This window comes from Rhinatrema bivittatum, chromosome 8 (assembly GCF_901001135.1).
Source record: "Rhinatrema bivittatum chromosome 8, aRhiBiv1.1, whole genome shotgun sequence".
Classification (NCBI taxonomy): Eukaryota; Metazoa; Chordata; class Amphibia; order Gymnophiona; family Rhinatrematidae; genus Rhinatrema; species Rhinatrema bivittatum.
In genome coordinates, this window is record NC_042622.1 from 152,807,726 (window position 1) to 152,823,423 (window position 15,698).

The following is a 15,698-nucleotide window of genomic DNA, read 5'->3' on the forward strand; positions in this document are numbered from 1 at the left end:
TTTTCTAAGTCATCTTAATTAATAGCAGGTAATGGACTTCTCCTCCAAGAACGTATCCAATCCTTTTTTAAACACAGCTACACTAACTGCACTAACCATATCCTCTGGCAACAAATTCCAGAGCTTTATTGTGCATTGAGTAAAAAAGAACTTTCTCCGATTAGTTTTAAATGTGCCACATGCTAACTTCATGGAGTGCCCCCTCGTCTTTCTATTATCTGAAATAGTAAATAACCAATTCACATCTACCTGTTCTAGACCTCTCATGATTTTAAAGACCTCTATCATATCCCCCCTCAGCCGTCTCTTCTCCAAGCTGAACAGCCCTAACCTCTTTAGTCTTTCCTCATAGGGGAGCTGTTCCATTGCCCTTATCATTTTGATCGCTCTTCTCTGTACCTTCTCTATCGCAACTATATCTTTTTTGAGATGCGGCGACCAGAATTGTACACAGTATTCAAGGTGCGGTCTCACAATGGAGTGATACAGAGGCATTATGACATTTTCCGTTTTATTAACCATTCCCTTTCTAATAAGTCCCAACATTCTGTTTGCTTTTTTGACTGCTGCAGCACACTGAACCGACAATTTCAATGTGTTATCCACTATGATATGAGAGGCAGTGGTAGAAAAAGGATTTGATCTTTGATCTTTTTTCTGCCATCATATACTACTGTGCTCTAATTGGTCACAGTGTCTGGCCAAGATAGTCAGGCTCAGGAAAGATTTTAATTCTAGTTTATACATTCTGAGCTCCATGTTTAAAAGCATTTAGCCAGTTAACTCAGCTAAATGAAGATTTGGGCACTTATCTGGCTAAATTCTAGCTGGATAAGTTATGGGGCTAGAATTTAGCCATATAAGTTAGAAGCGTTCCAGGGGCGTAACTGGGAGGAATTGAGTTAGCTGGATAAGTTATTTGGCTAACTCCAATATTCAGAATTATCAAGATCTGCACAGTTACTGAATAAGGGACCTTTCAGCTCAATATTCAAAATCATTTAGAAGGATAATTCACAAGTTATCCATCTAAATGGCAAATTTTTGAATACTGAGCCACTTGTCTGGCTACATTTTATGCAGATAAGTCATTATTTGGCTAAAATCTAGCTGGATAAAATAGAAACATTGAAGGGTGCTTCAGGGTGGAGTTAAATTGTCCAACTAACCAAGCCGATTTTTAACATAACTGGCTAAGATAGCCAGACAGCTTTCAACCTACTTGGAAGCAGGACTAAAGTTATCTGGCCTTATGTCCCTGATAATCTGACACTTAACCGGATACCTTTTTAAGATATCCAGATAAGTGGCAGTCCTATAGTTAACAAAGAAATCACTTAACCATGCCACCTGGCCTGATTCCCATTCCCCACCACCATTAATCTTTTAAAACACTTCTGACTGAGCCAAAGTAAAATGAGTAAAATTATGTCTTCCAGCGCCCCCCCCCCCCCCCCACACACACAATTCCCAAAAAGAGGACTCCTCACCCCCACCCCCATACTATCCACCCAGTACCTCAATTATGGCCCCATTTACAGGTCCTGGATCGCAGTACAATGCAATCTTGGGTTCTTCCAGCATAGGTCTAGGCAGCTGCTCTAGAAACATAATCTATCAGTATAACTGCCCAGCTGATGGGTTAGGCTTCCAATGTGGCTGCCTGGAGTTACCCTGGAAGCGCCCAGGATCACATTGTTCTGTGATCCTGGGCTTGTAAATAGGGTCATGATTGAGATATTAGGTGGGTAGGAGGGCTTGAAGGACGGGATAGTAGCATAGGGGGGTAGAGGTGATGAGCTTATTTTTATTTTATTATTTTCTGGGGAGGAATGGGGGACAGGGGAAGCCAGAAGAAATAATAATGCTCATTTCCCTTTGGAAGGGTTTGGGGGAGCTCAGCCACAAGTTTTTTAAAAGATTAGTGGTAGGGTAATGGGAAGTGGGCCAGGAGGCTGCGGCTGAGGGGCTTTTGTTAACTAAAGGAGCGCCACTAAACTGGCTATCTTTTAAAGGCCGGATAACGTTAGATCTAACTGGACATATTCAAAATCTGGCCAGTTAGGTTTAAAGTTATCCAGCTACAGTTAGCCGGATAATTTCCAGCTGAATATTTGGGACAAATTATCTGGCTAACTGTAGCTGCATAACTCGTCTGCTCACGAGTTGTTGCATATTAGGCTCTCTAGATTAAAATTTTTAATTATTAATTATTTTTAGATACCTCTTGTTGAATCTTTTTTTTAAATAGAGGGACTAATATTCAAAGACATTTATCCACATCTGCCCTGTCTCCAAAAGTGTCTTCCTGTTTATTCACTGTTGTCCTACTTTCAGTGTCCTCCTTCCACAGTAGCTTTTCTGTTACTAATGTTAATTATGCTTTATTCTGCACAAAGTTTCTTGTTTCTGGTGTACTGCCTACTGGTAGTCATCCTGCACATTCACAGTTTCTGCTGTATTCAGTGTGGCTGGCTTTAAAGGAGTAACCTAGGACTTAGAAGCCAGGGGTGTTTGGGAGTTTTTGCCTAGTATTTTCAGTCAGCTTTGGTCAGTTCATGTGCATCAGCGGCTAATTTTCCAGCTTTGTAAAATAATCCTCATTTTATCTGTGTTTATTTCTGAGGCACAGGCTGCTTTGGTTGATGTTATTTCCAGTTTATTCACAGTAAGACTTTTTATTTGTTTTGCCTGTTAATAAAGTTTGGAGTTGAAGAAGTGGCCTCCTTTGCATACCTGAGAACTTTTGATTTCCAGTCACCCTGAGATTACCGTGAATGCGAGGGAAGGGGGGTGGAGGGGCAAAGGACCGGATGTGCACAAACTTAATTTTCATACACACACATACTCATTCTTACATGCTCTTATTCCTCATTCTTTGACACATTCTTACTTACACCTTTACTCCTCTCATTTTCCCACATACACACACTCACAGACATGCTTTCCCCTCCCCCCATTCACATATATACATACATGCATCTTCACATAAACACACACATATCACCCCCCCCCCCCCCCACACACACACACACACACACACACTCACTTACTACCTCTCCCCACCCCAAACTCACCTATAGCAGAAACCTCCTCCTGGGGTTTTGTTTTTTCTTTTCAAGTTAAAGATAATGTCCGTTATATGTGCTCAACAATATGCATGAAGCAAGATTGGGCAGTGCTACTGTGGTCAGTTTGGCTGGGGCATAAGGTACCAAACCCTCCTTTCCAGAGATACCTACTATTTTTAATCATTTGTTGCTATTTATATTCAATTCTAAGATAAAACATTACTGGTCACTGCAATTTCCCACATACTTTGTCCTTGTCCTGACACAGCCATGGACATGGAAGCAAAAGGGAGGGAAAGAATCAGTCTCTCTCATCAACTGCAGATAAGGTTGCCTTGCTCCCAGTGTCTCCACATCATCAGGAAAAAGTACTTAGGGAGAAACCCTTGCCATCTTCTGTAATCTTACCTTTCAAATTATGAAAGCGTAGTTCTGTGCATGCAGTGGGAAAAACCCAAAGACACATGAGTAATGACACAGTTTACAAATAAATAAATAAATATTACCTCAGAGGATCCATCTCAATGTACCAGGGGCTATTTATTAAACCATTCTGCCAGGTGTTCCAGCATGCCCTCCCAATGTGATGAGAAAGTGACAGATATTGAGGCAATACAGTCTTCTCATGAAGTAAATGTCGCTCCTGACAGACATCAGATCAACACATGCTCTAACATGGATGCAGTACCACTGGCTCCTCATCCAGGTATGTCTGCTCAAAGATACATAAAACTTCCTGCCCACACTCAACAATCCCACATGATTTGGGGTCATGATATGGCTGCAAACTTGCCTTTCTTCACTAAGGATAACTGACACATGCTCTGGCCTTCACTTGGCCAGAGTGCACCTGATGAAGCTTGCTTTATTTTAGTATTAGAAATTGACATGCCAGGTGAGAACAAAGACATATATCTTCCAGGAGTCTCCAACAAGTAGTTCATCATACACAGACTGAGACCATGGGCATGTCAGATCTTACTAAATACATGATTCATTATGAGCTTTTCAATACAGGGATCATCACATTCGATGACTGTCCAGACTACAGAGCATGGAAATCTCTATTCAAAGAACTGAACATTATGCTAAGTGAGGAGATTAACATGTTGGAGACATTGTTGGGCAGTGAATCTTCAGAATACGTGAAGAGACTGGGTCTGACTAATGTGGCAAAGACTTGAAAAATGATATGGTAGTCCAGAAGCAATTGAGATTGAGAACTTTCCAAAATTCTGAAAGAAAATCACAAACTGCAAGAGCATGGAGAGCTACTAGTGGAATTTGAGGCAGCTAAAGTTGACCCATATCTTCCAGGCCTCGGCTATCTAGACACTGCCCATGGAGTAAGGCCAATCTTGAAGAAACTGCTAAATAGCCTGCAGGAAAAATTGTTTTCCCAAAGTTCAAAATATAAATGATCAATAATGTTGATGTTCCACCTTTCACAGCTTTCTCCAGGTTCATCTGAGATTTAGCGGTGATTAGAAATGATCCAAGTTTTATGCTTGATGTCTTAGATAAAACCAGCTCAAGCCATCCCAGGGATGAACAACCAAGTAAAATATATGGTAACATTTTTAAAAACCCTCTATCTGTGACAGAATAGAAGCTTCACCAGTGGCATCTATACCTTCCACCCTTCCTACTGACACAAACAAGAAGGTAGAAGATTCAGACAATGTCCTTTGCACAAGAAACCTCACCCTCTAAAGAACTGCAATGGCTTCATAGAAAAGTCGCTGGGTGAACATAAAAACTTGCTCAAGGAAGTAGGAATCTGCTTCAGATGCTGTTCTCTACAAATCGCCTCTCCAGTTGTGTAGCCCTGGTGCTGCCTTGCAGGAAGAATGCCTCAGGATCGGAGAGCATCAACCTGGTGCAGCAGGAAATGATCCTATAGCAAGGGCCTGCTTTCCAGGTGGTGCATTGTCCTCTTGCACTAAGGATGTGTTTCCCAGGGCTACTGCCCAAGAGGCAAGGGTTAGGTCGGCCATCATAGTTGGTGATTCGATTATTAGGAATGTAGACTGTTGGATGGCTGGTAGGCATGAGGATCACCTGGTAACATGCCTACCTGGTGTGAAGGTAGCGGACCACATGCATCACCTAGATAGGATTTTTAGACAGTACTGAGGAGGAACCGACTGTCATGGTACATGTGGGCACCAACGACATAGGAAAATGTGAGAGGGAGGTTCTAGAAACCAAATTTAGGCTCTTAGGTAGAACACGGAAATCCAGAACCTCCAGGGTAGCATTCTCCGAAATTCTCCCTGTTCCATGCACAGGTCCCTGTAGGCAGGCATAGCTCCGAAATCTCAATGCGTGGATGAGACGATGGTGCAAGGAAGAGGGCTTCCATTTTGTAAGGAACTGGGGAACCTTTTGGGAAGGGGGAGTCTCTACGGAAGGGATGGGCTCCACCTTAACCAGGGTGGAACCAGGCTGCTAGCGCTAACCTTTAAAAAGGAGATAGAGCAGCTTTTAAACTAGAACAAAGGGGAAAGCTGACAGCCACTGAGCAGTACATGGTTCAGAAGGAGGTATCTTCAAAAGATACTAATGATGCATTAGAATTAGGGCATTCCAACAGAGAGATTCCATTCATAAGAAAAGTAGTCCAAGTGCCTATAATTAAAAACTCACCTGAGCTAAAAGATTCCAATTTATACCTGAAAAGCAGAATGTAAATACAAACAAAAAACGCACTTTGAAATGTTTGTATGTAATGCCAGAAGTCTAAGAATTAAGATGGGAGAATTAGAGGTGTATAACAGTGAATGATGACATAGACTTAATTGGCATCTCAAAGACCTGGTGGAAAGAGGATAACCAATTGGATAGTGCTATTTCAGGATACAAATTATATCGCAATGACAGAGAAGAACATCTTGTTGGCGGGGTGGTGATTTATGTCCGGGATTCATAGAGTCCAATAGGATAAAGATCCTGCATGAGACTAAATGCACAATCAAATCTTTGTGGGTAGAAATTCCTTGTGTGTTGGGGAATAGTATAGTGGCAGGAGTATTCTACCATCCACCTGGCCAAAATCATTATTAAATGATTACATGAGCAATCATTGCTTTATTCTTTGATTACAAGATTCCTTGCATCACTCCTTAAATTTGTTACCATGCATTTGGTCCAATTACGGATCCACCTAAAATCTATCCCCAGTCACAAGCTACCCTGCCTACCTATGCCTTAAATGCTAAAGCGCCACCCACTTGTCCTCCATTTTAGACCTCATCCACCATGTCATTGTTGCGTCCGTCGGTCTCAGACGGCTTCGACCTCTGTGTCTCACCTTTCTTCCTTCTCTCTCCTCAAGCCTTGGGAAGATGACTGCTGCCGCGTCTTCATGCCGCTCTCTCCAGTGTCCCCGAATCGGCAACGGCGACGGTGTTCGCCATGATTTTCCTGAGGGCCTCCTAGGGTGCACGCACGCACGCCACCCACGTCTATATCAATGTCATGGCGGGAACCTCGGGGGCGTCCCCTCCGAGTGACATCATCACATCCTAGTATTTAGCCTGTCCTTCGTTTGCTAACAAACTGAGTTAGTAAGGATTGGAATGCCTCTGGTCTAAGCTGCTCTGCCGCTTCCCAGCTGCCGCAGGAAGCTCTCTCTGCCCTTCGGGTATACTTCACTAACCTGGGTACCTGCTCCTCGGGGGCCCTTCTGCTCTATTTCAGATACCTATCTTGGGATACCGGGTACTGGCTCCTCGAGGGCCTGCTCTCCCTAATCTGATGCCTGCCACTGAACTACTTCTGCCTGCCAGGACCTTCAACAATACAGCTTCTGCTTCAATGAGTACTAACCCTTCAGTCTGTCTCACCTTCAGCGCTCTGTGTCTACAACCGTGACCTGTCCCTGCTACGCCGTGCTTACTCGAGTGTAAGACTGGTCTCCCCTGCTGAAGACCTCTGGACTACTTCTGCTGGGTTACCTTCACTGCTGCCCGCTCCTCGGGCAGTACCATCGAGCTGTACAATAAATACAATGTCTCTGTGTCTGCGTGTATAGAGTCTAGCCTAGTTCTGCGGTTCCTCCTGGGGCTCCTCCCCGTGGGAGTGGCCATCACTGCAGTTCCCAAGAATCCACTCCAACATCTCATAACCATAACAGTCATGTTTTAAGGCAATGTGTACTTAGGTCCTCGATGTGCAAAGGTACCTCATGGTGGGTGTTTAAGCAATACTCACGCAATACCTCATGATGTTTTTCATTATAGCAAACAGCAAGCACTGCAGTTTTCTCTGTGACTAAAGCTCCAGGTGCAGATCTAAAATAACCTTGTTTTTCTTTGATTTCAACATTTTAATATCAGATCATAAGACTTTAGCAACTTATAATAAACAGCTGAGTTTCACAGCAAAAGAGTAAATGCACAATCAAATCTTTTTGGGTAGTAATCCCTTGTGTGTTGGGGAAGAGTATAGTGATAGGAGTATACTACCATCCACCTGGCCACAATGTTGAGACGGAAGTGAAATGCTAAGAGAAATTAGGGAAGCTAACCAAATTGATAGTGCAGTAATAATGGGAGATTTCACTTACATTTACCCAGTCAATATTGGGGTAACATCAGGACATGCTACAGAGATGAAATTCCTGGATGGAATAAATGACAGTTTTATGGAGCAATTGATTCAGGAACTGATAAGTGAGGGAGCAATTTTAGATCTAATTCTCAGGATCTGGTGAAAGAGGTAACGGTGGTGGAGCCGCTTAGCAATAGTGATCATAACATGATCAAATTTGAATTAATGACAGGAAGAGGGACAGTAAGTAAATCCATGTTTCTAGCACTAAACTTTCAAAAGGGGAACTTTGACAAAATGAGGAAAATAGTTTTAAAAACCCTGAATGGTGTAGCTACAAAAACAAAGAGTGTGCAACAGGTGGACATTGTTTAAACATACCATATTAAAAGTGCAGTACAGATATATTCCACACATTAGGAATGGTGGAAGGAAGGCCAAACAATTGCCAGCATGGTTAAAAAGTGAGGTGAAAGAGGCTATTTTAGCCAAAAGATCTTCATTTAAAAATTGGAAGAAGGATCCATCAGAAGAAAATAGAATAAAGCATAAGCATTAGCAAGTTAAATGTAAGACATTGCTAAGACAGACTAAGAGAGAATTTGAAAAGAAGTTGGCCATAGAGGCAAAAACTCACAATAAAAACTTTTAAAAATATATCTAAAGCAGAAAGCCTGTGATGGGAGTCAGTTGGACCATTGGATGATCAAGGGGTTAAAGGGGCACTTAGAGAAGATAAGGCCATCGCAGAAAGATTAAACAATTTCTTTGCTTCGGTGTATACTGAAGAGGATATTGGAGAGATATCCATTCCAGAGAAGGTTTTCACGGGAGATGATTCAGATGAACTGAACCAAATCACGGTGAACCTGGAAGATGTGGTAGACCTAATTGACAAACTGAAGAGTAGTAAATCACCTAGGACCGGATGGTGTACACGCCAGGATTCTAAAGAACCAAAAAACACTATGTGTCACTTCTGGTCCCCCCTTCCCTGGCGTAGTTAGGCAGAGCAGAACCTGGGGAACCATAAAAGCAGCAGACTGTGTAGCCTGCGGTCAATGGGAATGCACTGGAGTGTGGGAGGGTGGCAGAGAAGTGGAGAAAAGCTACAAACACAGGAAGGAAAGGGCTCAGACAGGAGAAAGTGCCTATGCAATGTTGGAGAGGCTTCTGTCTGAGGTGACAGTACTGAGCTCTGAGCAGCTGGCTGTGGAATCAGTGAGTCTCCTCGAAAGTGGGATTAGGAAAGGGAGGGGGCTGCTGCAGAATGGAGAAAGGCTGGCAGCAAGCAAGAACTTTTATCCATGATGCAGCAGTGCTGGGTTGGGATCATTAACTGTGTGAGCACATAAGCAGCAGCACAACAGTAGCATGTCAGAGAGAGTGTATATGTGCCTGTGTTAGAGAGAGAGACACACACTAATATACACATTTTGTCTGTGTCTGAGCGATGGTGTGTGGGTATCTTTCTCTCTGACACAAACACACACATACTCTCTTAGTATGTGGGTGTGTCTGTGTCAGAGAGAGTGTGTGTGTCTGTGAGGAAGTGACTGAGAAACAGAGTGTGTGTCAGTATGTATGTGCCAATAAAGTTTCTGCAATCTAAAAATCTTTGTGAGGCTGAGCGTGTGTATGTGTCTGATACTGGATGGCAGTGTGTTTGTCTTATTATTTGCAACTGGTTCAAGAGCTGATTGGTTGGCCAGACAAGAAATCCAGAATATAACTTTATAAGAGATATAAGCAGACTTGTGGGAGGCCCAACCGATTTGCAAGGATGGAACGGGAGCTGCAGCTCTGCTTGCCTCTGATCTAGAATGTGCTCAACTCCTTAGTTATTTAGAAAAGATGAAGTTTATTTTGGAATATTTTGGCTCAATTCTGCCAGGTTCCAGGGTTGACTTGGTGTGCTTTTGGGAACTGTTGACACATGTGCTGCAGGAAAAGTGCACGAGGGAGTCAGATACTCCTGGGCCAGTTTTGAAAAAATCGCCCGGGCTGATATTTTCCTGCAATCCGCCCTGGCCAGAGGGATGTTGGGCTGTATAGAGAGAGGAATAACCAGCAGGAAAAAGGAGGTGATAATGCTCATTGGTGAGACCTTAACTAGAGTATTGCATTCAGTTCTAGAGACCTCATCTTAAAAAGGATAAGGACAGAATGAAAGCAGTCTAGAGAAAGGCAACCAAAATGGTGTGGGGTCTGCACAGAAAGTCTTATGAGATGAAACTGAAAAAATGTATACCCTGGAAGAGAGGAGAGACAGGGGAGATGTGATACAGACTTTCAAATACCAGAAAGGAAAATACCAAAAAGCAAATCATTTCTGATGGAAAGAAAGCTGTAAAACTAGAAGCCACAATATGAAATTCCAAGAGGGAAGACTCAGGAACAATGTCAGGAAATGTTTCTTCATAGAAAGGGTGGTGGATGCATGGAACGCCCTATTGAAAAAAGTGACAAGGTTGAAAAGCTGTGGGACAAACACAGAGGCTCTCTGCTGGCTTGAGAATGGAAATGAAGAAATGGGATAACTTTTCTGCTCCCTACAGGGTAGATTTTTAAACCTACGCACGCAAGTTCATATGAGTGCACTTCCCGGCGGGCACACACGGACGTGCCAATTTTATAACATGCGCACATGTTATAAAATCCGGGGGCCATGCATACATGCGTGCCGGATTTTATAATCTGCGCACGCAAAGGGGGAATTATGCAATTTTTGCGCGGTGACACATCCCGGCCTTCCCCAGTTCTCCCTCAGTCCTTTGTAGAGCAACTTCAGCTCCTGAGCTGAAGTTAGTTGCAGGCGCCAGCAGCAGCTAGTGCACGAGGCTCCAGGACAGCGAACAATGGCGCTGTCCTGGCCCGCCCCCTGCCCAGAACACGCCACCTCACCCACCCCTTCCAAGAAGCCCGGCACTTAAGTGCGTACCGGCCTTTATGTGCGTGTCTGGGCCTCTTGGAAAATACGCCTGGCACACATAAGACCTGGCCATGTGCATAAAGACCGGAATTTATGCGCACGGGGCATTTTAAATCTGCCTGTATAGTTTACATTTAGGCTTCAGGGTGGTCTACATGGAGTATCAGTTGCTACTACCCTAAAACTAAAAAAGAAAAAAAGATAGCTAAAAAAAAATTGCTGGGCAGATTGGATGGACCATTTTGGCCTTTATCTGCTGTCATTCACTTTGTTACTATGTTACTATCTTGGATTGTGTAGCTATAATGCTCAAAGACTGGTCTTTGATATTTGCATTGTCAGAGTCACAAGCCAGACAGTGTTGATGCTTTCATTACCAGTGTGCTAGCAAATGGACATACATCTTTTTCCAAAACATTTTCTAATCATTTTTTCATTAAAGATATGCCTGGCTACAAAGAACAACCAAGTCATGCCGTATAGACCTACCTGAACACTTTGTCAACAAAAAAAGCACAGTGTTCCAGCCTATAAGAGATGATAAATCTGTTCTTTCAATGGAAGACAAAGAATTTCTAAAGATAATGAATTGGGAATACTTCAAAGACAAGTTAAATAGCTGGATGGCACCACGCCCATCCCTCACATCCTGGCTTTGGCTTCCTAATAACAGATCAGGCCCTGTCCAGGCTTACTTCCTTTTGTCTGACTCTGGAGAGAAACCCAGAGAAAAAGAGTAATTTTATGGCCTTCATGAAAAGTATATTTGACAATGGTCATGCAGAGTCATCTCTGCCACTGAAGGAAAGTGAAGAGTGCTAGTATCTTTCTACTTTTAGTATATACCATCCTCAGAAACCTGGTCAAATTAGGATTGTATTTGATTCAAGTGCTCACTTTGAAGGAATTTCTCTGCATGGTGCTTCTTACCAGAGCAGACTTAACAAATAGCCTTTTAGGAGTGTTGATCCACTTGAGAAAAGAGCCTGTTACTGTAACTGCTGACATCTAGCAGATGTTCGACTGCTTTGTGGTCCAAGAAGACAATAGGAATTCCTTAAGATTCCTATGGTACCATGGCAATAGCATCAGCAGTGACATCATCGTATGAGAGTGCATGTCTTTGGCGACAAACCATCACCAGGCACGGCTACTTATGGATTCTGAAGAACAGCACAAAAAGGAGAAATGGAATATGGTACGGATGCCAGAGAGTTTGTGGAAAGGGACTTTTATCTGGACAATAGACTCAAGTCTGTGCCTACAGAGGAAGAGGTCATTGACCTGCTGAAAAGAATACAACAGATTTTAGCCATCGCTGACCTGAGACTACACAAAATAGCTTCTAACAACAGAAGACCATACAAAGGATCTGAAGGACCACCAATTCAGTACAATCTTGGTCTCAGCTGAGATCTCAAATATGACACATTCAGATGTCAGTTCAGGAAATATCATATCAGACATGGGATCCTACTGATGGTGAATAGCCTATATAGTCCACTTGGATATGTAGACCCAGTCATTATACAAGCGAAATCTTTGCTAAGAGAGCTTTCAATAGAAACATGAGAATGGGATATCCTACTGCCCCTAAGCAAGAAAGGGGAGTGGGAGGCATGAAGAATCTCCCTACAAGCTTTTGATCAGTTCCAGATTCCATTTATTATACCTCTGTTTCACTACAGCACAATACAAGGAAATTCGTTTCTTTTCAGATGCCTTGGTGAAAGCCATAGCTGCAGTGATCTACTTTAAGGTAATAGTCAACGATAAATCCCATGATGGATTTATCCTTGGCAGGACTAAATTAGCCTCACAGAATAGCCATACCATCCCAAGACTTGAATTGTGTAGGGCAGTGTTAGCTGAACCAGTGCTAAATGAAATAGATTTACAACCTGAAATGATTAAATTTTACAGACAGTAAAGTACTTTTGGGTTACATATATAATCAGCAGAAGATTTTGGGACAGATTTTAAAAGGGTTACGTGTGTATACCTGCTTCTGCGCGCGCCGAGCCTATTTTGCATAGGCCCAGCAACGCACACAAGCCCCAGGACGCGTGTATGTCCCGGGACTTGAAAAAAGGGGCGGGGAGTGGGCGATTCAGGGGCGGGACCGAGGCCTCTGGCACAGCGTCTGTGCTGGGGGATCGCGCACCGGCACTTGGCCGGCGCGCGCAACCTACACCTGCCCAGAGGCAGGCGCAACTTATTTAACAAAGGTCGGGGGGAGGGGGGGTTAGATAGGGCTGGGGGTGGGTTAGGTAGGGGAAGGTGGGGGGGGCGGCGGAAGGAAAGTTCCCTCCGAGGCTGCTCTGATTTCGGCCTCAGAGCGGCCTCGGAGGGAACGGGGAAAGCCATCGGGGCTCCCCTAGGGCTCGGCGCTTGCAACATGCACAAGTGTGCACCCCCTTGTGCACGCCGACCCCAGATTTTATAACATGCGCGTGGCTGCGTGCGCATGTTATAAAATCGAGTATACCTCTTAAAATCCGGCCCTTTATGTGTATGTGAGCAACAGTGCTGAATGCATCAGAAAATCAACCCAGCCAGAATAATGGCATCACATTCCCATTGAACTGAATCCTGCTGACTATGCCACAAGGTCATTCCCTGTGGCTCCTTTAATGCGCAGACTACATGGTTGATAGGACCAGAATTTCTTTGAAGCAGTGGTGAAATAGCACCAAACTCAACAGCCTGCTTTGAACTGGTAAATCCTGAACTAGATGCAGCCGTCTATTCTCATGTGACTGTTCTGGATACTAATTTTCCAAGTGAAAATCAACTAGGAACACACCACTTCAATCAGGTTTCAACATAGGCAATGTTCAATTCTGATCACTTCAGTTGTATCAGCCATCATCAATGCCAGACCCTTGGTTCCTGACCAGAGTCTCCAAACATCCTGACTCCTATTACCATCTTTACACCACCTGGAGAGCTCATTACCAAGACAATGCCCAGTGGAGATGGGAAGATCGTTATAGTTGGAACTATTGACTGCCAGACAAGGGCATGCAAAAAACATTGTTAGATCCGCCACTGAAAAACAGTGCTTTTCTTGGCTCATGGAAAAGCATTAGCATTTTGGACTTTTTACATTAATTTCAATGTTGTAATTAGTGTTTAATTAAAATAAGGTTAATAGTGGATTCTTATGATTCCAGGTGAGGTGTTTCTTGTTTATTCATAGTTATCCTACTTTCAAAGTGAGCTGCTTTCACAAAAGTTTTTGTTCGTAATGCTGTTGTTCATGCTTTATTCTGCACAAAGTTTCTTATTTCTATTAAACTGCCAATTGGTGATCAGCCTGCATGTTCACAGCTTCTGCTATATTCAGTACAGATGGCTCTAAAGAGTTAACCTCTGAGATGGAAGCAGGGGTGCTTGGGAGGTTTTTTGCCTCATGTTTACAATCAGCTCTGGCAAGCACTGGTCAGTCCATGTGTGTTAGCAGCTAATCTGGCTAGCTTTATGAATTATCTAGTTAAATGGCTTTGAATATTGACCTCAAAGTTATCTTGATGCATGTACCAGGAATATTCAAAGATAGCCAATTAGCTTTAAAGTTATCTGGCTAAAGTCCAGATAACTTTTTTTTAGGGATATTCAGTGGAATGTTTATCCCACTGAATATCCCAGATTACTTAACCATCTAACTTTCGCTGAATAAGTTATCTATTATTTGGTTTTAAATATTGGCCTCAGAATAAATGGACTGCCCACTACACCAAACGCATCTATCTATCTACCTTTTTAATCTAGAAAATGAACAGATTTTTTCAAATGTACTCATAAATTCAGATTAGAGAATTAACTTAGGACAGAGTAGAGAGAGAAGAAAGAGAATGGACTAAAGAGGAAAGAGTAATTAAGAGCTAGAATCATAGAAAAACACGGCTGGAAGGGACCTCAAGAAGTCATATAGGTGTCCCTAAACTCTGTATTTGAGGGCCAAAATCAATCAGGTTTTCAGGAATTCCACAATGAAAACGCATAACATCCATTTGCATGCACTAACTTCATTGTATGCAGATAGATTTCATGCGTATTCATTGTGGAAATCCCAAAAACCTAACTGGGATGTGGATCATGAGGATCAGAGAATAATAGAGCTGGAAGGGACCTCAAGTCCATTACCTGCATCCAAGCAGTATCTAAAACATCCCAGAAAGATGTGCATTTATTTAACCCAGGGCATCTCAAACCCCCATGGTCTGTTGGATTTCCAGGATATCCACAATGAATATGCATGAAATACATTTGCATATATTGGGCACCTAGTATAAGCAATCTTGTCTCTTGCATATTCATTGGGGATAGCCTGAAAATCGAGCTGATTGTGTGGTCACCATGAGAGTTTTTGAAGGCCCTGGTTTAACCTGCTCATAAAAGCCTCCATTGACTGAGATTCCACCACCTCCCTGGACAACTTCTTTTTTTCACTTGATTGCCCTCACAGATAGAAAGTTCTTCCAAATGTCTAACCTCAGCCTCTCTTGTTATAATTTAAAACCATTACTTCTTGTCTTATTCCTGTGGAGATGGCGAGCACCCAATTTCTATCATCTTTACAAACCCCCAACATCCCCTTTATCTCTTTGAATACTGATATCAAATCATTCCTCATCTTTCTCTTTTCCAGGCTAAATAAGCCCAATTCTCTCACCCACTGCTACCTTCAGAAGGTAAGTTTGCCTTATTAATAACTATCAGGCAGGTCATCATGTCTAACAACCATGTTTACCTGTCTCACTGAAAGCCCCTAGTGATAATCTAGGGCAGGGGTTCCCAGTCTTTTTGGGCGTGTGGAGCCCTTGTCAAGTTGCAAAATTTTCTCAGACCCCGACATGCTTCTCTTTCATTTTTACCTGCAGTTACAATTTGTGTCGAATATAGAAAATTATTAATATAATAACAAAGAAATAATTATATGCATCCCAGATTCATTCATAATGTATAAAACTTACTAAATAATGCTTACGGATATAAACGAAATACATTTAATTGCAAAGCATATCAGTAAATATGGAAGAATGTACTCATATTCATTAATTTATGTAGTAACTACAGGTACTTGGGGAAATGGACTAGTGGAGGAGGATAGAGAGAGAAAGTGGCAGGGTGGGAGA

At 42.7% G+C, this 15,698-nt stretch overlaps 1 protein-coding gene across 2 annotated transcripts in view; it reads right to left on the reverse strand.

The window, feature by feature from the left end:
* TSGA10IP (testis specific 10 interacting protein) overlaps nt 1-15,698 on the reverse strand; it is a 241,061-nt gene that overhangs the window by 217,484 nt on the left and 7,879 nt on the right. The gene's annotated exons all lie outside the window — the stretch shown is intronic.